This window comes from Acomys minous (assembly GCF_964271855.1).
Source record: "Acomys minous genome assembly, chromosome: 13".
In the NCBI taxonomy this organism is placed as follows: domain Eukaryota; kingdom Metazoa; phylum Chordata; class Mammalia; order Rodentia; family Muridae; genus Acomys; species Acomys minous.
The window spans coordinates 96,446,773-96,474,129 of record NC_140495.1 but is presented as its reverse complement, the minus strand read 5'-3'; the positions used below and the strand labels follow the sequence as shown (position 1 = coordinate 96,474,129).

Sequence of the window (27,357 nt, the reverse complement as noted above, 5' to 3'; positions counted from 1 at the left end):
CACCAGGGTCACTAGTAACCTGCGGATCTTGAATCCAACAGACGTCTTTCCCTGTCTTAGCCTCCCAGAAGATTTGGGCCACCGACACACTGTCTTGAATCCCCTTCCACACCTGCCTTTTCTCTGCCACTCACCAGTTCACTCAATTGGCATCTCCTTCCTTACCCAACCTTACAATGTCACTGTCCTCTGGTCCTCATATCACAGGTCTCACTGGAATCCTAACATAAGCTGGCTCTTCCTACTGTACTATAGCTCAGCACCCATTTGTCTCTGCCTGATGGCACAGCTTGTGTGTGTGTCTCTCTGTCACAATTTTTTTTTTTAAGAAATCAGCTTTCAAATGTGTACTTTGTGGTTATTGGGTTTGGAAATACAGATTAGACTCGGTTTTACACATAAGCTTAGTGTTTGATATTTTAAGTCGCAGCATATCTATACTAATAGATTCAAACTGTGTTACATGTATTTTGGTAACATTTTCATAACACATTTAGTAAGTTTATCATACATGTTGAAGAACTCACAACAAAATTAATACTCACACACCACCAAATACTAGCAAGATTAAGTTCCAAATTTCAGACTAAAATATACTTAGCAGGAATTAAGAATTGTGAACAGTCATGAGTTGGAAAAAGAACAGGGAGAAGGGGGTGAGGACTGAAAAGAAGCAGAAGTCTCTAATTAAGAAAAGACACAACAGGGTGACCCCTTGACACTCCAGAGATGCTACAGATTACAGGTTATACATTATGCCTTTGTTCATAGTCAAGAACATGGTCCTAGGACAGTGTCTGATTGAGACCAGCTGCCCTTGAACGCAATGGTTAAGCTGTGGTCTAGAGAAAACAGATCAGCAATCTTGCTAAACAAATGACTTCTAAGCCACGGCAACATTTTACCCATCTGGCTTTCTGCAAGCACTGACTGGCCCCTATTTAATGTGTCTTGCACAGTAAGGCTGTTGGGAGAATGAGCCAAGAGAAGAAATGAAATTACAGCTTTGTAGTTAGTCTGGGAGGTGGGGGGTAGTGGGGGGAAGAGGGCATCACTTTCTAAATTGAAATCAGTATAATGGCGGCAGGAGACACCAGAAGTTAAAAGCACATGTTGTTCTTCCAGAGGACCTGAGTTCACTCCCAGAACCCACATTGGGTAGCTCACAACCACTGGTAAATCCAGCACTAGACTATCTGACACCCTCTTCTGGCCTCTTTGGGTACTGCACTCATGTGCACAAACACATACACAGATACACACACACACATACATATACACATTCACAAAAATAAAATAATATTTTTTAAATCAGTACAACATTACTATCCAAAGGCACCAGTTTTACAATATATAATGTGATTTAAGGGTTTAGAATTTACTAAAAGAAATCTTTAGTTTGAGGCCTGTAGTTATACAGGGTTTTGTGTTTGTTTGTTTGTTTGTTTGTTTTTTAATATTTGATTTTTCCCACTCAAATAACTATCTTAAAGGGTTGAGATGTTACCATTCCAAGTTTCAGAGAAATGGGCTACTTGGAATAGCCTAGTGCCTGGTGTTATGGAAGACTTCAAAACTGAACAGTGAAGGCAGCAGCTTTTCCAGTGAAGCAGTCTGCTTGCCACAGAGTCTCCAATTCCTCCATCTCTTACAGCCTTATCTAGAAACCAAAGCTCAAACTAATCCTTTCTCAACTAAAAACTGAAAGAGCGACAAAGAGTCACAGAGAGGCATGGAAGAGCACCACCTTCTTTTCCTGGTGCGATTGCCTTTTAATGTCAGTCCTTCCTGGTGTGGTCTCCTTTTAAATGCCAGTCCCTTCTGCTGGCCCTTTGTCAGCCTAAGACCCATCCCTGCTGCTCAAGTCGGCTCCACCTGCCCTACTGAGAGTCAGTTACCTGGCTACACCACAGGGAGGAAATGGAGAAAAACCTGCTCTCTGGCAGCAGCTGGATCTGCCTTAATTGATAGGGAAATAATGGCTGAAACAGTATGAAAACCTGGACATGATGTCACATGGGAGGAGATGCAGACAGACAGACAGACAGACAGACAGAGAGACACACGCCACACAGACAGAGCTCCCAGAAACACCCTTTCCCATCTAGCTCCCAGGCTCAGGGCCTCTTTGTATGGCCTCTGACAACATCTTGTGTCTATTCGTTGCCTGTATCACCAAGTCACAGGTGGCCCACATGCGCCCATAGAGCAGAGGCAAGGACTGCTCCCCGGCATGTCTCTAGCACACAGCAGATGGACTAGCTGGGACTTGTGTTACTCTCTCCTCCTTGCTGGGACCAAATGTACTTAAAGGTGTTGCAGGATATTTGATCACACTGTGAACCCCGAGATTGTGTTGTTTACTGGAAAAGCCCATTTCTAGTTGTGGTGTGGCTTAGCATACACCTTTAATCTAAGAAGCTTTCTGTCCATTAGATTTTGTAAACAGGATTAAATAAAATCAACCATAGGACAAGAGACAGAGCAAGCAAACAGAAGACAGGGAGTGAACACAGGGAAAAACCATAGAGTGTGAGAGGAAGTCAGGAAAACATATAGAGACACACAGGAAGTAGAAGGCAGGGGCATTTAGTTAGAGGATTTTTTGAGATATGGTAAGGAAGGAGGTTTCCTTTTTCTTTCAGGATGTAGGCTGAGTAGGCAGGTCAGCTGGGTACATTCTCTGCCTCCCTGAGCTAAGAGGCTTTCACCCCAGCATCTGGATCCTGAGTCTTTATTGGTAAAACTGAACACTTGAGGTTTTGTCTAATACAACATTAAAGGTTGGAGGAAGCTTATTTAGGCTCACACTGTGTGAGTACAGCCCATCATCACAGAAAAGGCAAGGCAACAGGAGCAGCTGTTGGCGGCTGTTGGCTCACAGCTGGGTGGATCCGGGAGCAAAGCAGGGGTGTGGAGACACTCCCACCTATTTCAAGGTAGGCCTTCACTAGTGCCTGAAGTGTTTCTTTTTTTAATATTTTACTTACTATAATTTATTCATATTACATCCCAATTTTTATTTTTATTTATTTATTTTTATTTATTTAGTTATTTATTTTTTATTTATTTTTTGGGGGGGGGTTTCAAGACAAAGTTTCTCTGTGTAGCCTTGGCTGTCCTGGACTTGCTATGTAGACCAGGCTAGTCTCGAACTCACAGAGATCCACCTGCTTCTGCCTCCCGAGTGCTGGGATTATCCCCTAGCTCTTATCTTCCCATTCCCACCCTCCTTGCCTCTTCTACCCTATTCCCCTCCCCTAGACCTCTGACAGAGGAGGCCTCCTCCCCCACCTTCTGACCTCAGCCAAGTCCACAATGAAGATGACTCGCTCGCTCACTCACTCAGGCAGGAAGGGATGGTAGAGAAAGGAGGGCAGAGATGAAGAGTGTGTCCCCCAATTCGGGAGACCTTTCATAAGTGGGGTTGCCTCTAAAAATGCAATTTCCATTTTGTAACATCACTCCCAAAGCTGGAAATCCGTGTCAAGTCTGTTGACCACGTACAACATGCAAAAGCCATTTAAATCCTTCACCTTCTGTTCTGACTCCTTCATTCTTGCTCATTTAGTTTCCAGAAGGTTCAGTCAGTGCTGTTCTTCAACGTAATGTTGAGTCGCAAGGAGTAGAAATGTACTGTAACCTGGGTCTCCAGCTCCATGCCCACGGTCCCTGTTGTACCCTGCAGTCTCCTGGAGGCATTCATGGGAAGAACAGGAGGGAAGGAAGATGGAGGGAGTGCAAGCCTGGCTTATATCAAATAAAATAACTCTACAACTCAAGGAAATACCATCCTCTCTGGCTACTTCTCAGCTCTGTGCCATTCATGGGTTTTTTTTTTCCCTTGATATAGTTAGTTCATCTCCACCAACAGAACCGTCTATGTAGCAAGGCGTCACACAGAATGAAAATAAATATGAACTCAGGATGAAGAAGAAATGAATTATCACTACTATAGGAAAACAAGATCATCGCTGCATTGAAGACAGGGAGAGCTGCTGTGCACTGCAGTGAGCCTCACTGTGGGCTAGTCCTCTCCTCACTACACTGTATCCCCAGAAAGAACAACAAAACCTTGGGTTAGAGGAGGGGGCAGTATTTTTAAAGTTCCTTTCTTGCTTAGTAGAAGATGACTGTTAAACGTTCCAGAATGAGACTATGTCATACATTTCCCTTAGCAAGAACATTCCAAGCTGTCACAGAAACACGGAGCTCTTCCGTCCAGTGAAGAGGGGCCTCATCTGCTTCTAGAGAACACAAAGAAAATTCTACCATCCTGAGGCACGAGCATGCCAAGTAGCCTAAGTATTTCCCCATTGCTTTTCCTTAGTGCAAGAATTCAGAGATGGATGCTGTCCAGCCAGTGGGACCTGTTTACAAAGCGCAAGAGCCAAACATCCTCTTGAAAAGCCAACGCAAAGCAGAAGAGACATTTGATGTGAAAACTCTTCACATTTTTGATAAACAAAGGCCCTGCTAGTAAAGCAACGCCATCCCAAGAGGCTTTAATGTATAGTCAAGTGGCCGGTGTTGGCTCAAGGTTTGTTTGTTGAATAGAAATGGCATCACTCCTAAGAAAGGTCTGGTAGAACTTCAAGGGACCCAAAAGGCTTTTGCAATAGATTTTAAAGTGACCAGCGCTGTTTGTAATGGGAAATGAGACCCTGGAATGACTTCCTAGGGAATTAAGAGCAGATTAGACAAGCTGGGAAGACAGACTGAGGATCGCCTGAGGTAATGGGCTGGGTGAAGCTATGAAACCTTGCAGGAGCTGCAGGAGAACACAGGAATCCAACCAGCTACAACTATTACAAACCTGAAGATGAGATGCAATACTCAAGTAGAACAAAGAAAACTGCAGGGCAATCCTATTTATAAACAGAGAGAAAAAAAATTTAAGCAGACATTTTTTTTTCCTGGACCTCTCTCCACAAATAATCTATGGACTCAAAAGTAATCCCAGTGAAAATCAAAGAAGGTTCAATTCCCAGGACCTACATGACAGTTCACAGCTGTCTGTAACTCCACTTCCAGGGGTCCTAACACCCTCACATGGACCTCACACACCGGCAAAACACCAACACACATAAAACAAAAATAATTTAAAAAAAAAAAAAAGCATGAAGACATTCAAGTACAGTGGGGAAAAGCCCAATAAGTGTTTTTCTTGAGTGTTGTAACCACTGGTAAATGGCCCCAAACTTACGTAAATAACACCTCTTCCACAGTTTTTTAGATAACCATAACTAAACTCTGGGTCACATGAAAAAGAGCTATGAAAGCTGAAGAGGAACCAGTTGGGAAGAGAAGAGTGGGGCGGGGGAAGAGGGACCTGAGGGGCCGACGAGGGTGGGTTGTAAGTCCATTCTGCACATGTATGAAAATGTCAAAACGAAACTCATTTTTACACATAACAAGAATATGCTAACAAAGAACTTTTAGGAACCGCTCACTGGGTCTTTCCTGGGAACCTGCTCCCTGGCTGTGAGGAGTTCAGAGCGCCTGTAGCAACATGCCATCACATCCTCTTGTCTCTCCAAACGCCAAGTTTTCATCACAGGCTAAGCAAAACCCAACAGTGCAGCACCAGGAGTCAACCGGCGGGCAGCTCCCCTCCTTGCAGCCTTCTTAGTCCTGATAGGAAGGAAAAGCCAGTGTTTTCAAATCGTCTTCCGTCAGTCTAAGCCTTCCTTCTCAGCGTCCGCTGTCTCCATTTTATCCCAGCTGATCTTTCGGTTTTTCCAAATCAGGGCTGTCGGTTTTAATCAGTTTGATTAATCAATTTGATTGGAAAGTGAGCAGCATTAATAGCTATCAACAGAAGAACTTGGGGACCTTCAGGGGGATCACAACACCCTAAAAGTACGCATTATGTCACAGCTCTCCTGTCTTTGTCTTGAAACTCGAGAAAACCCTAGAAAAGCAAGGGCCGGTGGTCCCGAAGTCAGAGCCCTGAAAGATGATAACAACCCTGCCCTCTTGACCATTGCCAACAGCAAGGCTCTGAAAATAAGAAGCGCACAGGTTTTCAAGGAAAAAGTCTCGGGACCGTGGGGCAGGTGGTAGTGATTCATTTCAAACTTAGTGGAATCCAGGGGAAAGGCTGGCCAGTGAATGGACCTGCCCAAATCCCAACGTACATGGATACAGTTGAAATATTTTTATGTGTTTGTTTGTTTATGGCTGCTTGTTTGTTTGAGACAGGATCTCACTGTGTAGCTCTGGCTGTCCTAGAACTCACTATGCAGCTCACTGGTTTCAAACTCACAGATCCATCTTCCTCCACATCCCAAGGACTAAGACGAAAGGCATGCGCCACTGTGCCTGGTGCAAAAGATTGTTATTTTTTAATTAGAACTTGACCACAGGGGATACCGATAATCCTTCATCTCTATCAGTGGAATCCTCAAGAACTGATAAAACTTAAAACATAAATTAAATTACAGTTATTTATGCTGTGCTGGTGCATATGTGTGTGCATACATGCACTACAGCATGCCTATGGAGGTCTGGGGATAACTTGCGGGACTCCGTTCTGGTTTTCCCCTTCCACCAATGGATCCTTGGGATCGAAGTCCAGTTGTCACAGTTAGCAGCAAGCGCCTTCACCCTCTGAGCCATCTTGCTGACAAGAAAACTTGCTGTTTGTTTGCTTTTGAGACAAGGTCTCACTCTGTAGCCCAGGCTAGCCTCAAACTCAGGACAATTTGCCTGCCTCGGCTTCCCAAGTGATACCATTACAAGAATGAGATAGCATACGTAGTAAAATGAAACGTTTTAAAGATCTTAATCTTCATTAGGAACACAGAAACCAACTACAATCAATCCGTTTCCTCCCAAGATCTCCATGTATCACCCTATGGCAGACACTGCCTATAGCAGCTTGTGTCTTTGCTACTAGAAGTTACTGTTCCATTTAATCGGGTTAGATTACAGTTTTGTTCCCTTGCTTGCTTGCTTTGAGGCAGGGTCGCTCTCTACATAGCCCTGGCTATGCTGGAACTCACTATGTAGACAAGGCTGGCCTTGAACTCACAGAGCTCTTTCTGCCTCAGAATGCTGGGATTAAAGGCCTGTGCCAACACATCCAGCCATATTACATTTTTCAAAAACTACTTACTTGTCTTATTGGAAAACTGGGATACTATACCACAGGGTACATGTGGTCAGAGGACAACTTGAGGAAGTTGGTTCTTTCCTTCTACCATGTGCATTCTGACATTGGATTTGGGTTATCAGGCTCTGCGGCAAATACATTTACATGCTGAGCCATCTTACTAGGCCATCAGGTTAGATTTTTCACAAGAAACTGGTACTCAGATGGTAGAGGCAGAAGGATGTGAAGTTCGAGACCATCTCAAGATGAGGAAGGGAAGGAAGAGGATGAGGTAGGTGTAGATAACAATTTAGGCTATAATAGCAATGATAACGGCTCTCACAGGATACCAGAGTGCTCTTAACTAGTAAGCGTTCAACAGAACCCAGTTTTCCATTTGGTTAGCTATTCACAGTGGAACTTGTTACCTGGACATCTGCCACGTCTAAATTCTCTAAAGCACCTTAGTGTCTTTTAAAGCTTTCTGATATAAACCCAGGATGGAAAAAAGAGTTCCTTTCCTTCTTACAGTCATGGATCTAAATGATATCAGTAAAGACATCAAATGCTTGGCTAGCCATTCACAGGTGTGATCACAGACAGAACGCACAGAGTTGGAGCCTCCTGGGCCCCGCTACCACCATCAGTGCTTCTCAGGCATGAACTCACTGGATCCTGAAGTCTACATCATGACCATGAATCCACAGGACACGAGCTGGAAAATTTCACTACAGCATCACTAATGAGCAAACCCTTCCTTGTTGTAGTGATTAGTAACTTCCTCCCAATCGCATAGCTACTGTGATATGACATGCCTGCAAGGAGAGGCCTGGATAAACCCTCTGGCTTTGTTTGTTTTTAGCTACTTTTCTCTATCATCACTTTAGAGGTGACCCAGCTAAGCCAATAACTTGTCTGTAGACAGCAGTTCTGACATACAGAGGCAACGGTGACATGAAGACACTGAGTAAGTTATTTTGCAGAAACTTGGAAGTATTGAAATTGCCTTTTCTCTTATGTCTGCAAAAGGTTCTTGCCATGACCTTTTAAGGTCAGAGGACCCAAACCCCAAGCACAAAACATACTAATGCTGCCATTTTATAAAGAGCCATGAGTCAACTACAGATTGAATCTTCAGGAGAAGTCCTTTCACTAGGACTTCCAGACACCACCCAGACATGTAAGAAACATGAAAGGGCAAGACATAAGGATGCCTCTGAAAGATGACTTGCCAAAGCCAAAACTTAACTCCCAAATCCAAAGAAACCAAAATGTATGAAAATCTAGACTAAGAATTCAAAAGTCTACCTTCAAAAATGACAAATGACTACAAAGAGGATACAAATAAACAGATGAAGTAAACGAGTTAATCCAAGACTTGGGTAAGAAAGTCAGCAAAATAGATTAGATGAGAAATAATTTAGATCCTGAAAAACTAACAAAATGTTGGGAATTAAAAGCGCAATAAATCAAATGACAAACATCAGGAATAGACTAATCAAAAATATCACAATGGCCAGGCCATGGTGGTGCACACTTTTAATCCCAGCACTCAGGAGACAGAGGCAGGTGAATCCCTGTGAGTTCAAGGCCAACCTGGTCTACAATGTGAGTCCAGGACAGCCAAAGCAACACAGAGAAACCTTGTCTTGGAAAAAAACAAAATCCAAAAACCAAAACAAAACAAACACAGTGGTATCAGACCCCTCAGCCATAAAACACAGAATGATAAAAGCCAGGAAAACACAGAATGATGTGCTTCCAAGCCCTGAAAGTAAACATCTACCAACCATGATTATGATATCCAAAATGTTAGCTTTTAAAATTGAAGAAATAAAAAAATTTCAGGATAAGCATAGACTAAAGTAATTACTGGACATCCAGTCAGCGTTTCAGACTAGGCTTAGGAAATTCTGAACATACAGAGAAAAAAATAGTCTGAATCAAAAGAGACTAAATAGAATAATTTGTAAAGGAGAATAAACCAAGGAGTACTAGGGAATTGAATCATGACTTGGCTGAAAACAAGATCCAACTGTTTGCTGCCTACAAGACATACACTGACTAAGAGAAAAGGATGGAAGTCAACACGTGAAGCAAACAGAAACCAGTAAAAAAAAAAAAAGCAGGAATAACTACACTTACATCTGCAAAAGCAGACTCTGAGATAAATACAAGCCTGAATAAATAAAACACATGACTGCTTATTAATAGAGAAATTAACATATCAAGGAGCTAGAACAATTATGGATGTGTGTGTATGCCCACAGGATCAGTGTACTTAGTTCCAGTTTTTAAAAGCTCAAGTGAACATAAAGTGAGATGAGGCTAGATACAACGACGTCAATATTTCAGATGTATCAATGGACAAATCAGACCAAAAAAAAAAGAAAAAAGAAAAAAAAAGAAAAAGAAAAGAAAAGAAAAGGAAAAGAAGAACAAGGAAAAGTCAGAGTTAGACTGCACCATAGATCATATGAACTCAACAGGGTGTCACTGACACTCTTAAATGCCATTGAAGAAATGAACAGATTGAACGTTCCTAGAATTAAATGAAATCTAAAACACAGCTTATCAAAAGCTTTGGGTGTGGCCAAGGTGGCTCTAAGACGAAGAACAGTAGCTCTGAGTATCTGCGGTGAAAAATCTGCAAGAAAATAAGTAACAATCCTTCTGAGGGTCTACAAAAACAAGGGCAAACCAAACTACAAACCAGAAGGAAAGAAATTCTAAATATCAGGGCGGAGATTAACACAGTATAGACTAAAAGAAAGACCTAACAGTGAAATGAAGGGATTAATTCTTCAAAAGGACAAGATAGCCACTTAGCCGAACTCAATGAAGGAAAGACAGCAAACATTAAAATTAATTACATTAGAGGAAGAAAATAATAAAGCCTGTTGTTTTGTCCTCATCTGGAATGGTGGGGCTACCTACTGAGGATGTGAAAGAAGGTGGTAGGGGCAGGGTAAGAGCAAGGACCTCTAGAGTACATACTGCCCAGCATGAATCTGACAGAGTGGCCTGTAACTGCTGTCCTTATGTGGGAAGCAGCCTCACAAACATGACCAGAAGTAACCTCTGGCCAGCTGCCTGGGTGTCCTGTAGCCCAATCAAGTTATCACATACCAAAAAAAAAAAAAAAAAGTTATCACATACCATGAGGAGCTAGGGAACAGAGGCAAGAAGCATGAACTAATAACTGGGTAATATAAGAGGGACACAGAAACACTAAAAGGAATCAAAAGAAAACACTTTAAAAGGCTAGAAGGCACACTGTGACAGCAATTAGGAAGTCTCTGTGGACTCAGTAGAAAACTGAATACAAATTTTTAAAAAATTTGTTAAGTTCTAAGACATCTATGGAAACATTTAAGAATGGAACAATGGGCAGGAAATGCTTAAAGTGTGGGACTATCACAAAGGCTTAACATAGACATAATGACAAGCCAGTACAGGGGGTCAGGGACACAGATATCTTGAGAAATAACAGCTGAGGTTTTTTTTTTTTAATTTAATGATAGACAGCAAGTTATAGATGCAGGAAGTGAAGAGAAACCCAGAAGAGTAAGTACGAAATGTCTTCCCTGAGGCCTGCCCTAAACCAGGGCAAATAAACACTTTACATAGAGGAGTAAGGATTAGAATTATGAGGCCAGCCTGGTCTACAAAGCAAGTCCAGGACAGCCAAGGCTACAGAGAGAAACCCTGTCCTGAAAAACAAAACAAAAATAAACAAAGAACCAGAATTACAGCTGGGCATAGTGGTGCATGCCATAATCCCAGTGTTCAGGAGGCGCATTTCTGTGAGTTCGAGGCTGCCCTGGTCTACATAAGGAGTTCCAGGCAAACTAGGGCTATGGGGTGAGATCCTGTCTCCCCCAAAAAATTAAGAGTTATATTGGATTTCTCTTTAGAAACTATGCAGAAAGAGAGTGGCATGAAATATCTAAAGTGTTAAAGAAAAAAAGACTGGCTGGCATCCTGGCTCAGGGAGTAAAAATACGTGCTACCAACCAAGCCTGACGGACCCACTTGGTAGGAGAGGACTAACCTTCACAAGTTGTCCTCTGACACACACACACACACACACACACACACACACACACACACACACACACGGGAGGGGGGGGGAGAGAAAGACAGACAGACAGAGACAGACAGACAGATGCATGTGCACACACAAAAATTTCAAATAAAGAGAAATCTATTCAACGTAACTATTCCTCAAAAGGCATGAGAGAAGAAAAAATACAAGTTTTAATTACACTTTTAATAAAGTTCTAGCATTTGTCCCTTCACCAAAACAGAGTTTAATACTTTCTCAGACTAACTCAAATAGTGGAATTAGGAAAATAATAAAAAGTGTATGCGTCCAAAAAAAAAGTGTATGCGTCACTCAGCTTTCTATCATATAACAAAGCACCTGAGATAACTTACAGAGATAAGAGGTTATCTTTTGCCTCACAATTGGGACACCACAATCAATGATTAACCAGCCACTCTAGGGAAGCTGCGGCAAGCTAGCACAGCACTGAATGAGTTCATGACATAGCAAAAGGGCTGGCCTCAGCCTTGGGGTGGAGGGTCTGAGGGTAAGAAGGCAGTTCCACAGTCGCTCCTGAAGGGCTCACTTCCCACCACAGTTCCCTAAGCCCAGTTTCCCAAAGCACTCACTGCCTCCCAACAGTGTCATCGTGAGGAAAAACCCGGTGGGAGGGGGAAGCTCTTACTATCCAAACCATAACATTGAGGTAGAATTAATAAAACAATATTAGAGAATAAATAAATCAAGGTAAAATAAAATCTTAAACTCTACTTACTCTTCAAGTAGTTTTTTCAAAGATTTTTTTTTAAATACGTGAGTATGTATATGTGTGAGAGTGTGTATGAGTGTGTGGATGTGTGGATGTGTGCAAGCATGAAGGTGTGAGTATGTGTATGTATATGAGTGTGTGTATATGTGTGTATGTGTGAGAGTGCGTGTGTGAGTGTGTATGCACGTTTGTGTGTGTGAGTAAAAGAGTGTGTGTATGTGTAAGAGTGTGTGGATATGTAAGAGTAGATGTGTGTGTGTGAGAACTGTGAGTGTATACATGTGTGTATGAGAGTGTGGATGTGTGTATGAATATGTGTGTGCACGCCTAGTGAAGACCCGAAGAGGTTATTAGGGCCCCTGGAGCTGGAATTACAGGTGCTGGGAATTGAACTTGAGGACCCTGGAAGAGCACTGAGCACTCTTTGTTGAGCCATTTCTCCAGTCCCCAATTGCTCTTCTGCAATGTAAGAGGTAAGCATTTACTCAAAGACAACTCTGGAGTGGATACAGTATCACAGTGTTTAGTGATTGTAGAGTGTGGTCAATTCAAGGTTACTAGAGCTTATTATTATATGATTAGTTTATTATCGGCAACTGAGTGATCCAGTGGGATGAAGTAATAATGAGTGACAGCAATGTTATAGGGAATCAGGAAAGGGGCACCTGCGTGGTCTGTATCACAGTACACTAATATTGGAAAATAAAATGTATTAGTTGTAAATTGATTTTTTTTTACAAACTCTAAATATACCTAAAAAATTATAGTCTGCATGCTAAGAGGAGGGAAGGAAAACAGACTCATATAAAATATAAAATTAATATAAATTAGGACAAAGAGTAAGGACAGTAAATAGAAGACAGTAACAAAAATATATAATTATCCTAAACATGAAGGGTCTAAAATATCCAAATTAAAAGGCACAGACTCTGGACTGGAGAGACAGAGGGGCGGGGCAGGGGGCAGAGAGAGAGAGAGAGAGAGAGAGAGAGAGAGAGAGAGAGAGAGAGAGAGAGAGAGAGAGAACAGTGGTTAAGGGCACTGCCTGTTTTTACAGATGAGTTGTGTTCAGGTCTCAGTATCCACATGGAAGTTCACAACTGTCTGCAACTCTAGTTCCAGGGGATGCAACATCCTCTTCTGGCCTGTGTGGCTCCTGTATGCACACAATACGCATACACTAATGCACACATACACATTAAATAAAAATTAATAAGCAATTAAAAAATACTTAATAAAAAAAAAGGTAAAACAGAAAGATTAAAATAAAAAGACCTCATCTACAAGAAAGCCACTTTAACTTGAACATGTACTAACAGAACAAAAAAGCATTGATATTAGGGATAACGAAAAGCCCAGTCTAAATGTCGGTAAGTTAGTTCTACATAGGGCAACTACATCTCACTGACTGTGATCCATATCAGTGAAGGACCACTTTCTACCCATGACACTGGCAATGAAAACAGGTCAAGTCCAAACCTGCAGAGCTTCTCAAAGGAAGTTGTTACATTCACAAAATAATGGGAGCATAAAAAAATACACACTCCTTTCATGTGTGTTCCATCTCAGCACCATAGGTAAATGTATTGGGGCTCTGGATAGTTGAGGGATTGGTCTTTCTACAACATTAGAACAATATTAAGGAATCCAGTGTGACCAAAACCCCATAGTATGCCCGTCAGCTGGGAGCAGCCTGATCCTTTGATGCCAGTGAACCAGGTCAACAAAAGGTCTATTTTGTGTGAAACACAGCGTATGTAATGAGAAACAGTAACAAATGTATAAGAAATGTTTCAAGATCTAGCAACAGAAAGCACCTACTGTGAACTGAGCTCCAAGCTTTAAATCTCATGCTTGCAAAGAGCCTCTGGGAAGCTAGGACTGCAGACCACCACCATTTTTCCAGAAGAAAAAGTGAGGATGTAAGTCTGCATGATCTAGTGACGGACATTTGAATCTGTCTGACTCTTAAACACCCTCGCCCATACTGGGTGGTTGTGGCACCTTGCCTTTAATCCCAACACTTGGGAGGAAGAGGCAGATAGATCTCTGGCTGGGAGTTTGAGCCAGCCTGTTCTACAAAGCGAGTTCCAGGACAGCCAGGGCTATATAGAGCAGCCTGTCTCAAAACAAACAAACAAAAACAAACAAACAAAAAACACCAATTAAAAATAAATAATAAATAAATACTCTCCTCTTTTATTACTTCTCTAGAAAGTATCTGCAACGAGTGGCTTAGAAGAAAGTTCCTAAAAGATAGAGAGATTGACACCGACTTGGTGACACATGCATGGTTGCTATTTTAGTCTTAGAAGAATCAATTTTGTTTGCCATTTGCTTAACTATGTTCCAGACTTATCAACATAATATTTGTGGAGGAATTTTTAAAAATCTTTATTTTGAAATTTAAGCTTAAATTTAGGGAAAAGCACTAAATACAGAAGGGGGTGTTGGAAATATGACTCAGTTGGTGGTGTGCAGAAAGCCCCAAACTTCATCCCCAGCACCCACATATTCTGTGTGCCACATGCCTATAATCTCAACATTCACAGTGAGGAGGGTCAAGCATCAAAACTTCAATATTATTTTCACCTATGTATTGAGGTTTTTGGCCAGCATGGGACAAAAGAAACCCTGACTAAAAACAAAGAAGGAGGAGAGCCAGTGAACCAATAATTTACCTACCTGGGATGGAAAAATATGGAGACCCCAATATTGGGCATAGAATAGAGACCCCCCCTCCAAAACATAAATTCTACCCCACTGGCACATGACAGCACTAGGAGCATCCAAACTAGAGTTTGCTACGCTGCACTTCAATTCCAGCCGGAACTCAAGAGCCTGTGCACAGTCACTGAGGATTTTAATTAGCACTGATAAGACTCCCACAAACACAAGATACCATCATCCCAGAGGCTGGAATTCCTTGACATGTAAATGATACCAGATGAGCAGTAATGGTGCTACAAATTCATAAGGGAATGCTAGCCAAGAGAACAGCTGCTGAGTGTTTGATCTAGGTTAACCCTGTTGCAGTGATAAAACACCGACCAAAAACAACTTAGGGGAGGAAAGGGTTACGCTTCCAGGTCACGGTCCATCATTAAGGGAAGTGAGAGCAAGAGCTTAAGTTGGAACTGATGTAGAGACCATGGAGGATTCCTGCACACTCTCTCCTAGCTTTCTAATAGACCCCTAGGGATGGTACCCACCCACAGTGGCCTGGGCTCTCTTACATCAATTAAGCAGTCAAGAAAATGTCCCACCGGCTTGTCTAGTGGCCAATCTGATCAAAGCAGCTGGGAAGAGTGAACCCCAATTGGACAAGTGAGTAGGTTGTGTTCTACCAACAATAAAAAGCTAATGTTTTCTTCTTGTTGTGTTTATTGGACATTATTACAAAATGCATCCTCAATTTAACATATAAAACCAAACGACGGAGAGAAAAGTGAATAATTTTACTCTGTCCTCCAAAATCCGCCTCCCTTAGAAAAGCCAACTGATGGCAACTTACATTCAAATGTCAGACTTTCTGTTTTCCTCTTTTCATTCTCAAAATCATACCATCTTATACCCATTACTCCGGGCTTTGCTTTTTCCTTAACAAATAATTAAGGTGCATCCTCTCACTTTATTTTAGATTAAGTAAACAGCACATTCCCCAAGTCCTATTAAGATGTCTGTTTCCAGCATCTTTATTTTAAAAGCGTGGCTAGAATCAACATCCTTAAAAATATCTCTTTACTTCTGCAGCAGAAGTTCACAAAATTGGAGCAAAGGGCAGGCATGTTTTTAATTCTCTTGCAATAGATAAGTAATATGCCCAAATCTACCACCAAAAACATTGCACAAACTGGGATAGCAGTGCTTGTGGGGAGGATGTTCGTGCAAATCTTTTCCTGTATAATCAGCCAGTTTCCCTCCCCTTCTATGAGATAAGAGATACACGCTTCTTTCTCTGGCTCCTTCTTCCCTGTGGCTTTGGGCCTTTCCTCCATGTGTAAAGACCAGTTGCACACTTGCATACTAGAGACAAAACCTTGTCACACTACTAAAGATATATTCTCTTACACATTTCTTGACTTTTAATTGCACTATCCCGTGCTCTGCTGTGCACTTCTACATTTCACAGACCCATCAGAGCAGAACCCTGGACCTGGAGCTGTAAGAAGAAGCCAGGAATGTTGTTTGCCTCTCTCACCAAATTTCTTTCATCATCAGTCTGGCTGTTACATCTCCAAGGTGAGAAGAAGGGATTCGATTTATGTTATCGTCAAATGATCCTTTCAAGAATCTCTATCTGAAAACCGCCCCACAGAAAGCTGGAAAAATTGCCACCACTTCATAATTAAAACAAAACTAACCGAAAACCTGAGAGAGCAGAGAAGGAAGCTCAGACAAAAGAATTTAATGTTCTCTGGCAGAGACTTTATGAGCACAAAGCCTTCTCTCCAAGGTAATAAACGGAGGGAATGCATCTCATTAGCATATATTAACATACATATGCACCCAGAGTAAAACTCAGTTACAGCAATATGAGCTTTGCACCTTTGTTTAAAGAAGAGATGACTCTTTGAGAAGCTGATGAGAGCCCAACACCACACTCACATATACGGCCCGCACGTTTCTAGCCTAGAATCAAAATGTTATATCTTCAATTGACTCAAATGGAATTTTTTAATGTTCTTAAAGGTCAAAAGAACTTCAGTGCTATTCAATGCTGTCCGACAGTCGACAACCTTCGCTGGATTCGAAAGTGCATACCTTTAATCCCAGCATTCAGGAGGCAAAGACATGCATGTGGCTGTGCATTTGAAGCCAGGCCAGTCTACATAGTCAGTTCCAAACCAGCTAGGACTATACAGTGATACCCTGTTTTGAATAAATAAATGAAATAATTTTTAAAAAGAGGAGAACATAAATGCATCCTCCAGGAGCCTACTGCCCCTAGATAAGAGAGTAAATGAGACATTCGGGTAATATATACCAAATGTCACCAGAGAAGTCTGTTCTGGAAATATTACAGTATTGGAGAACATGAGTAAAGGCTGCCAGAAAGAGGGCATGTGAGGTGGGCCTGAAGGACTGCAAGGGGTCAGAACATTCCAAAAAGAAGTGGGATAAAGTAGAAAAGAGGTTTGCAGCCACTCATGGGAGAATGCAAAGGCACAGTGTACCGGGGAGGGGAAAGCATGTGACCATGTTTGCTTCTCTTGTCATTTTGATCAAACACAGATTACAACCAACTTGGGAAGGAGAGGATTTATGTGGTTTACAGGTTGCAGTCTGTCCATCACTGAAGGAAGCTAAGGCTGGTCCTCAAAGCAAGGTCTGGGAGCACAGAAGAACACTGCTTACTGGCTTGCTGTCAGGTTCATGGTTGGTTAACTAGCTTCATATATAGTTCAGGCCCACCTGCCCAGGGAATGGTGCTGCCCACAGTGGGCTGGGCCCTCCCCTACAATAATTAGAAAGAAGAAGGAGGAGGAGAAGGAGGAGAAGGAGGAGAAGAAGACAAAGAAGGAGAAGGAGGAGGAGGAGGAGAAGAAGAAGAAGAGGAAGAAGAAGAGGAAGAATATGTGATGGAGGCCATTCTTCAACAAAGGTTCCCTCTTCCCAGGCACATCAAGTTGGCAGCTAAGATTGGCCATCACAGCACACAGCATGGCAGCAGAAGCACAAAGACCGCTGGTCAGGAAGCTTAGAGGTAGATGCTGGGGCTTAGCTCGATTTCCCTTTTATATCCAGTACAGGACCCCAGCCCAGAGCATGGGATCCCTCACTGTCCCTTGCAGTCGGGGTATGTCTTCCCACCATAAGGAACTCAGTCTAAAATCTTCCTTACAAACATGCCCAGAGCTTTGTCTCCTAGGCGGTTCTAGGTGTTGTAGAATAGACAGTCGAAGTTAACCATTGCGAAGCAGAAGGAAGGAGTCATTTGAGATCACTGATCTAAGAGCCCGAGGGAAAAGTGACAAATCCCTTAACCAAAGCTCAAAACCTAAAGAGCTGTTCCCAGGCAGAACTGAGGGGAATGGGGAAAGACCTCACTAATGACTCAGATTCCTAACTGGGGTACAGGATGTTCACCAACTAACAGATGAAAGGCTTCTTCAGGAAGCTACATGAATAAGCATTCAGCATTTACTCACACCTCTGGAGCCTTCATCCACTTCTGGCCAAACTCATGCACTGGGAGGTTCTGCCAGATGCCACGGATTAGCTTTGATTGACAGACTCACCACAGTTGGGATGTTAGAGCCTGGAAACTCTTTACATGGAAACTGCAACAACGATTTTGTAGCAAGTACCTATAGATGCCATCATACAAGATACTACAACTTGGAAAACAACTCATTACATAGTTCCTTAAATACCTCATGAATGGCAGGCTGATCAGCTGTCATTCTGAGAGCTACTCAGTAGAAACCTCACTAGACATCTTCATGAATCAAAGCAACATACCTTCTACCCAAGAGGAACTCCAAAATCCAGCCAGATTGCAATGAAGGAAAAGCTACAATAACATGTGAATTTGACCATTATGTACCTATTAGCCTGATTCCGTAGAATAAGGGAGCACAACCCCCTGGCCCAGCTAATACCTCTGAGAACGCAGACACAATGCAGGTTGCAGGAAGAACTCAGAGGTAAAGCAGGGCCTGCCATGCAAAAGCCTTGGGATTTTACACAGCAACACACACACACACACACACACACACACACACACACACACACACACACACACACACACAGTCAACATGGCTAAAGCCTCAGTGAGATGTTAAGAAACAATCTTTTAAGTCAAAATTTTAAAGTCTCTGATTAATGACTGAGATGGTACTTTCTAAATTAGTTTAAAGTACAGATGTTATACTGAAAAGAGTGATACATTTGATAAATACATTAAAAAATAGTGCACAGAGAGAGAGAGAGAGAGAGAGAGAGAGAGAGAGAGAGAGAGAGAGAATATGATCATACTGAAAGCAATCTCAAGCAAATAAATTAGCTAATCAAAATTCCATGCTGTCTTAGGAAGGGTTTCTATTGCTGCAATGAAACACCATGACCAAAACCCAAGTTGGTGAGGGAAGGGTTTATTTGGTTTACATTTCCACACTGTAGTTCAGCATTCAGGACAGGAACTTAAACAGGCCAGGAACCTGGAGGCAGGAGCTGATGCAGAGGCCATGGAGGAGTGGTGCTTATTGGCTTGCTCAGCCTGCTTTCTTATAGAGCCTAGGACTACCAGGCCAGGAAGGGCACCACCCAAAATGGGCTATTTCCTCCCCTATCTATCACTAATTAAGAAAATGTACTCCAGGCCTGTCTACAACCTGATCTAATGGAGGAATTTTCTTAATGGAGGTCCCCTCCTCTCAAAGACTTTAGCTTGTGTCAAGTTGACATACAACTGTCTCACACAATTGACTCCTTCCAACTTGACACACACACCATTAAGTGACAGCCTTTCTTTTCTCATTCATCCCTAAGAGCTCACATTAAAAATATAAGTAACTTTTAAAATCCTAGCTTTTACTAACCCAAACATATTAAAAGTCCAGTCTCTTTAAAATAGCCAATCAAAACCAAAGTTGTTGTTTTTTTTTTTTTAATTCAAAGAAATTCAACTATGGCTCCTGTAAAATAAAACATAAATTACAAACTTTCTTACCTCAAGAGGGAAGAGCCCAGGCATGGTCACAATCAAAGCAAAGCAAAAGCAAACTCCATAAGTGTAAACAACTCAACACCCATGCCTGCTGTCCACTCACAATCTTGTGGGCTCATGTCACCTCCCTGGCGCCACACTCTTGGACAAACACCCATAGCTTGTCTTTTAATGTCAGGCTGGCTCCACTCCACTGCTGCTGCTGTTCTTGATGGTCATCCATGGTACAGGTAGCTCTAAAATGCTGGGGTCTCTGCTGCAGCTAAGCTGCACTTTCACCAATAGCCTCTCCTAGGCTCTCTTCAATGTCCAAGTCTCAACTGGCTGCATGACCCTTTCAATCCTGAGCCGTCAGCTGGCACAGAGTCTGCACCTTCACCAATGGCCTCTCCTGGTCTCTCACAGTGTCAGGCCTCAGTTGCTCTCCATGACCCCTTCATGCCTTCAATACCAGTACCACATGGGTGACTCTTACACTTCCAAGTTCAGCTGCCAGCACAAGGTACAACATTGGCTGCCTCTGGAACACAGCTTCTCTGTGCTCTTAGGAGTCACTTCCCAGAAGGTTTCACCTCACCGACGTTGGTCTCTTCTCAATCGCCACTAATTTCTCAGCTCCAGCTGACCAGCATCAAGTATCTCAGCAAAGCAAAGGTTTCACTCTAGTGGTTCTGGCATCTCGTTAATCCCATCTGAGTCTTTGGCCCCAGCTGACCAGAACCACAAAATCTTAATTCAAATTAACAAATGGGCCTCGTAGTCTCATTAAACTTCCCTCTGAAGCTTCACAAGCCAGGCCTCCATTGTCTGCACTGCTCTCAACATTCTTATTTTTGCAAGCTCCTACACAACAGCTCGCTGAGCTCTCAACACTCAATGGCTTTCCTAGCCTAAAGTCCTTCCTCAATCCTCTCCAAAACAACATGGTCCGGTCTGGTCTGTCACAGCCATCCTCCACTATCCTGGTACCAACTTGTCCTAGTTAGGGTTTCTATAGCTTCGATAGAACACCGTGACCAAAGAGCAAGTTGGGGAAGAAAGGATTTGTGTGGTTTATATTTCTACCTTGTAGTTCATTACTGAAGGAAGCCAAAACAGAAATTCAATCAGGGCAGGAACCTGGAGGCAGGAGCTAATTCAGAGTCCGTGGGAAGAGGCTGCTTCCTGGCTTGCTCCCCATGGCTGGCTCAGTCTTATAGAGCCCAGGACTGCCCACTGAAGGTATCTCCACCCACAATGGGTTAAACCTGCCCACATCAATCATTAATTAAGAAAATGTCCTATAGGCCTGACTATAGCCCCATTTTCTTAATTGGGATATTTTCTTAATTGAGGTTCCCTCCTCTCCAGTGACTCCATATTATGTTAAGTTGACATAAAGCTAGCCAGCACACATCTCAAAAACAAATAAAAAGAAGAGGAGGAGGAGGAAAAATTGTTGTTCAAGACCATCCTCAGCTATACAGTAGTTCAAGACCAGCCTGGGCTTCTAAAACAAGGAAGAAGAATATACATACAGAACACAATCTGTGATACAACAGCCTATTCAGTTCCTTCTATACTCAAGCAGAAATTTAAATATTCATTATTTTTAATTAAATATTTAGTATACTGCATTCTAATCCTATAAAATCTGATGATGCCAAAGGCTAACCAATCTGGATTATCCAAACTTCAAAAATAACAAGGAAGTAACAAATACATTTAAGAGCCAGAGTCTCAGTGTATAACCTAGGTGTGACGGCTCTTCTCGGTTGTCAACTTGACTACATCTAAAACCCAAGCAGCTGAATACACCTGTGAGGGATTTTATTTTTTCTTAATTAAATCATTTGAGGTGGGAAGACCCACATTTTATATGCATCTTCTCAGGTGGAAAGACCTACCCTTAATCTCACTACACCTTCTACAGGCAGCCTATAAAAAGGACCTGGAAGAGCGCCACCTGTTCTCTCTGCCTGCTAGCACTTGCTCTCACTGGAAGGCCTTTTCCTTCACTAGCATTGGAACCTTCTTCCTTGGGATTCCAGTGTAGACTAAAGAGCAGCTGAGACATCCAGCCTCGTGGACTGAGCAACAGCTCACAGATTCTGAGATCTTCCATTGGTAGACAGTCATTGTTGAACTAGATGAACCACAGCCTGTAAGCCATTCTAATAAACCCGTGTGTGTGTGTGTGTGTGTGTGTGTGTGTGTGTGTGTGTGTGTGTGTGTATGTGTCCACACATATACATATACATACAATCTATAAGTTCTGATCCTCTAGAGAACCCTGACTAATACCCCGGGCTAGCCTCATTCTTGGGCATTAGCTATCTCTTGTCTTGGCCTCTCTAGTAACTATATCTATACCACCTAGGCCAGGTAGACATAGGAATTTTTAACTCACACAGTCTAATACTTATAGCCCCTACCCTCTTCTTCATCCAGCCTTATGTTTTTGTTTGGTTGGTTTGGTTTTTGGTTTTTTTTCCAGGCAGAGTTTCTCTGTGTAGTCCAGGCTGGCCTTGAACTCACATAGATCCACCTGCCTCTGCCTCTCTAGTGCTAGGATTAAAGGTATGTGCCACCACATCCAGCTTCAGCGCTATGATTTTTGTTGTTGTTGGTTGGTTGGTTGGTTTGGGTTTGGGTTTGGGTTTGGGTTTGGGTTTGGTTTTTTGAGACAGGATTTCTCTGTAGCCCTGACTCTCCTGGACTCGCTTTTGTAAACCAGGCTGCCCTTGAACTCAGAGATTCCCCTGCCTCTGCCTCCTGAGTGCTGGGACTAACGGCGTGCGCCACCACCGCCTGGCCAGCACTATGTTCTTAAGAGCCACCACACATGAGCTTGCTTCCTTTAGTAAGAAAAACTTCACGTGTGCTCCTGCCATCCTCCTCTCTGTCTCCCATGCAGCTTCCACCCTCTACCTTCCATTATTAGCCTAGCAAGATGTCCTCCGTGTGTAAAACTTAAGAGCCTGTTGATCCAACTTCAATCTCCAGACCCAACGTAAAGGTGGAAAGAGAGAACTGACTCCATCCCCACCCTCACCCCCCCCCATTCCTGCCACCACTCCCAGCCCAGCAGACAAAGGAAGACCTTAGACCCAAGTCCCCCGGGGACCTATGACACACTCTGTACCCACCAGTGGAAATGGAAACTTCTGGGTCATAGAGAGCTACTTAATCCGACAACTAAAACCGGTTGCTTCCCAGAACAGCTTCCCTGGTCTGTGCTTCTACAGGCATCGCGTGAGACTGCCTTTTGTCTCCCTACGCCACAAGGCTTTGCCAGTTACTAGCTCAGAAGGGTCAGAAACAAGCCACCCCTAAACCTTGCTTGACTCCAAATACAGGTGGCTGATGCTCTGAGCCAGATACAAAGCAGTGACATCAAAGGACTTCTAGAAGTCAGCTATGGCCGCTCACAAACGTGGATCCCTGCTATCTGTGACCTTCAGTTGGGATTCTTTTGTTCCTAACAAGAGAGATTTCTATCCTGCCACCCTCCAGAGAGAAGAAAGGGGAGGGAAAGGAAGAGAAGGGGGAAGGAAGAGAAACAAACAAACAACAACAAAAAGACAAGGAAAAGGTGAGCTGGAGGCCTTGAAGATGAAACTTTCTCCCAGAAAGCTAAGAATGGAAAGACATTTAAAAAAAGAAATGTAGAACATGAAGGAGACAAGAAAAGTTTCCTGCCCCGCCCCCTACCCTCCATCCCCCGTATTTATTTAATCAATTGCTTTATTAAGGGCTGATTTCGTTTCTGGTCCATAATTAGTACTAAGTCATAAAAAAAAACACACACACACACACAACAAATAGACATTCAGCACGTGGCCAGATTTGACCTATGACTGAATTTTGAACCTCTTTCACCCCTAGTTGTACCTGTTGTAATGATGAAGAGACGCTGCCCAGGGCAGGAATTCTGCTGCCAGCTAAAGGGGCAAAGCAGCTGCTGCTGAGTCACCACAGTTATCTTTGAAACAAGGGGAAACAGTATTTCCAAAGCAGCAAGAAGCCCACGTTCCTCAGTCTACAACGGCAACCAGAATTAACTCTGGTTCAGCCCCCTTCTCCTGCAGGCCAAGTCCAAAGTTCATGCTCACACCAGTTCACTGGGAGCCCACTTTCCTTAGAAATATCTGGAAATGGCAGGAGTCTGTCTGATTAAAGAAATGACAGAATAACTTACTTCGTGTCTTAAAAAGTCATGTCACAAAGCTGGGCATGGTGGCGCATGCCTTTAACCTCAGCAGTTGGGAGGCAGAGGCAGGAGGATCACTGTGAGTTCAAGGCCAGCCTAGTCTATAAAGCAAGTCCAGGACAGCCAAGGTTACACAGAGAAACCCTGTCATGAAACTGCCCCCCCCAAAGCATGTCACCTAGAAACACTAACTGATTCTACTAGATGGTGGTGACAGTTTGCTCTAGGGAGAACACTGCCCAGTGGGAGCTGAAAACATAAATTTCACGTGGTTGTTTGCCTCTTGCCCATTAGTAAGAAATCCCCATAAGACTTCTCCACACAAGAAGGTGAGGCTTAATTCTCTAAAAACATCGAAGAGTCATTTCTAATTTCATATCACTAATCACACTTGCCTGGTCAAACAAGAAGCCCAGCTGATTTGGGGGGGGGGGATGAAGGGGGAGAGTCAGTGACCCTTTGAGTAAATGAATGCATTTGCAGAGTTTGCCCACTCTCCAGCATGCTGAGGCAAGTTGTCCAAGGTGGCTTCAGGCAGAACTGAGGATTCCAGAGCTGTTACCCATGTCTTTTACAGTCCAATTGGGGGGAAATACACAGTATCCTCAAAGAGAGGCCATCCTTCACTCTAATAATCCTTCCAGTCTCTGACTAACTAGCTAGGCTTTGGACATTCGTACGATGGAGCTAAAATCTCTTTAGAGCTCAGACTTAGCACATGTAAGACCCTGAGTTTGATCCCCAGCATGGTAAAAACAGAAAAAACAAAACAAAACAAAACAAAAGAAGGCCTACTAGAAAGTAGACAATATCACAGAAATGTCAAAACCTATAAGATGCTGGCCATGGGATATACATACTTTCACAATCCCAGCTCTCAGGAAGCTGAGGCAGGAAAGTAACAAGTTCAAGGCTAGTCTGGGATCTAGTGCATGCATGACCTTGACTTAGGGCGGGGGGGGGGGGGGGGGGAGTCCTATAAAATAAATAGAATGCAATTTTCTATTTGAAAACTGTTTTCATATGATATTGGATACACAAGAAAAACTGTGATTAAAAAGGCCTATTGTTCCAAGGTCCCTTAGTGCAAAAGCCAGCATGCCACTGACATTCAAACTGGCAAGAGCCAAGATCAGAAACACAGGGGCAGCCCAGGCAGCGCACACACACCCAGAGGGAAGGTCACCCAGGCCTGGCTGGGGTCATTAGTAACCTTGGTTTGTTTGTGTGTTTGTTTCCAGAAGGCTGAGTTTTAGTAAGTGGAGTTTGGGATAACTTTAGGAAGGCTCACGATCCGAGCATATTTGATCACGAGCTAGCTCAGAATTACTCTCAAGCAAAAGCACCAGGCAGGTTAATTTCCTCAATTTCCACCGGTTTATTAAAATGAACTAAAACTGTCCTTTATAGGCTACAATGTCCCATAATCTCCAGTTTAGATCATATCGGTTTTCCCCCACAATTACAGTGACACTTTGTACAAAAGGATACACGCAATTTGTGCATAGAGTGGATCATTTGAAGTCTGGGAAGATGGCTCAGTGGGCAAAACGCTTGCTGTGCAAAACAGACCTGAGGTCAGATCCCAAGAGGATAGATAGGTAAAGCCGGACATGGTGGTGCACATCTGTTACCCCAGCTCTCCTGTGGTGAGATGGGAGGTACAGGCAGGAGAAAGGCCTTAAACTCTGGAGGCAAACCAGCCTGTAAACACAGCAGCAAACAGAGGACCCTGGCTAAGACATAGACCAACACCTGAGATTGTCCTCTGACCAGCACTCGTGTGTGTGTGTGTGTGTGTGTGTGTGTGTGTGTGTGTGTGTGTGTGTATGCGTATGTGTGTGCATGTGTATGTGCGTGTGTGTGTGTGTGTGTGTGTGCACAATTTTTTCAGTGGGTTGTCTTCAATAATTAACCAGTTGGAGGTGATCTATATGGGGATGGGGGGGGGGAAATCATGTAGAAATAGAACAATCATATTCTTTTCAAATACCAGGACTCATTGGCTTTATGAGCTCACTAATTACTGGGAAAGGAAATACAACTAGGTACTGAACAAAGAAAAACCACAATGCTGACCTAGCCAGCCCACAGAAGTGCAAACAGGCTCAGAATTCACCGTCTCCGTGGATTCCAAACAGAGGACCTGTCTCTTCCCTTGTTCGTGCGTGTGTGCGTGCACGGAGCCTAGCTTGAGTAGGAAACGCGTTTATTTATGTCTTAACAAAAAGATCCAAGAGAAACATTGGGAGTTAACAGTCAACTACAGTTGACTGTCACAGAGCAGTCACGGAGCATCTTTCTTCACTCTCTCAGCTGGTTAAATGAAAAGAACCCACATTCGATAGGTGCCGGGATTGCGTTGCTTTAGAGGCGGTTTAACTTTGCATTCCCTCCCAGCATAGAGGGAGCATGTGCCTCCTTAGAGACGTAGTGGGTTGAGGCCAGGTCAGCAGATTCTACTGAGGCTTGAAGTGCTGGGGCAGCAGTCTGCCTTCCTCCTGAGCCTGCCTCCCTCACACCCTTGCCTACCTGGACTGGCCACTCTCCTGCAGTGAGAAACCTCCCCAGGGAGGTAGGCCACTGTTTCTAAGAGAACAAGAACTTCCAAATTTAGACAGGCCCACAGTTACTCTCCCAACAGACAAAATCAAAACTCAGAATCAGATTGCAAGAGCGTGTACACACACACACACACACACACACACACACACACACACACGCACACACGCACACACGCTTACTTTGTGAAGAGCGGAGCGTCTTTTTAAGCCTTCTAGATTCCTGGGGAAAGACAGGAATGGGCTAACAGATGCTAAGCTAGATAAACCAAGGTTTCAAGACGGCTCCAGGTGTATTTTAAATGCAGTATGTGTCGTTTTCCTAAAGTAGATCAGGAATGCACACGGATACTCTTTTACTCCTGACACGCCCCCTCCACCACCACCACCCCCCCCCGCCGTGCGCCCAGCCCCCACTTTCCTCCCCTCCCAGGATAGTTAAGGTTTCTTCTGTCCCCTTCAGTGTGCGTTCCACGAACACGCATTACCCTATTCAGTGCCTACATGGCTGACAGCCTCAGGCCTTAGAGGACCCGGCTGTGTGGCGACAGGAAAAAGAGAAGCTACCGTTGTGTTCCTCAAGCAGCTGGGTTTTTTTTTTTTTTCTTGGCGCAAGTTGCTCTCGGATGCCAGTGATGGGGGGCGGGGAGAACCCACCTCAAGCCACCCCTTGGCACTGCTATGGTACCTGAGGGCCCTGCATTTTTATGCCCCAATTTCGAAAGCATGCTGCTTTGCCCCTCAACTCCCTACTAAGTCTCTCCACTCACCTTCAAAGAGGAAAAAGAAAGAAAACCTAACTGAAGGTTAACTTTCCCAGCCAGGTGACTTCCCTGTTAAAGGTGCAGTAAACGCCGAGTCGTGTCCTCAGACAAGTTCGGCCTGGCGGTGAACACGAAACCCAAAGACACCATCCGCAGCTGGCCCGCCTATGGCCCCGCGCCCCGCATTGCTTTTTCTGCGTAAATGTTCGGAACCAAAGCCCCAGGTCCTCACCTCCCTGCCCTCTGGGGACGCTA

The 27,357-nt window shown here is 43.4% G+C and overlaps 1 protein-coding gene across 1 annotated transcript in view; it reads right to left on the bottom strand.

The window, feature by feature from the left end:
- ANK3 (ankyrin 3) overlaps positions 1 to 27,357 on the bottom strand; it is a 590,040-nt gene that overhangs the window by 562,202 nt on the left and 481 nt on the right. The gene's annotated exons all lie outside the window — the stretch shown is intronic.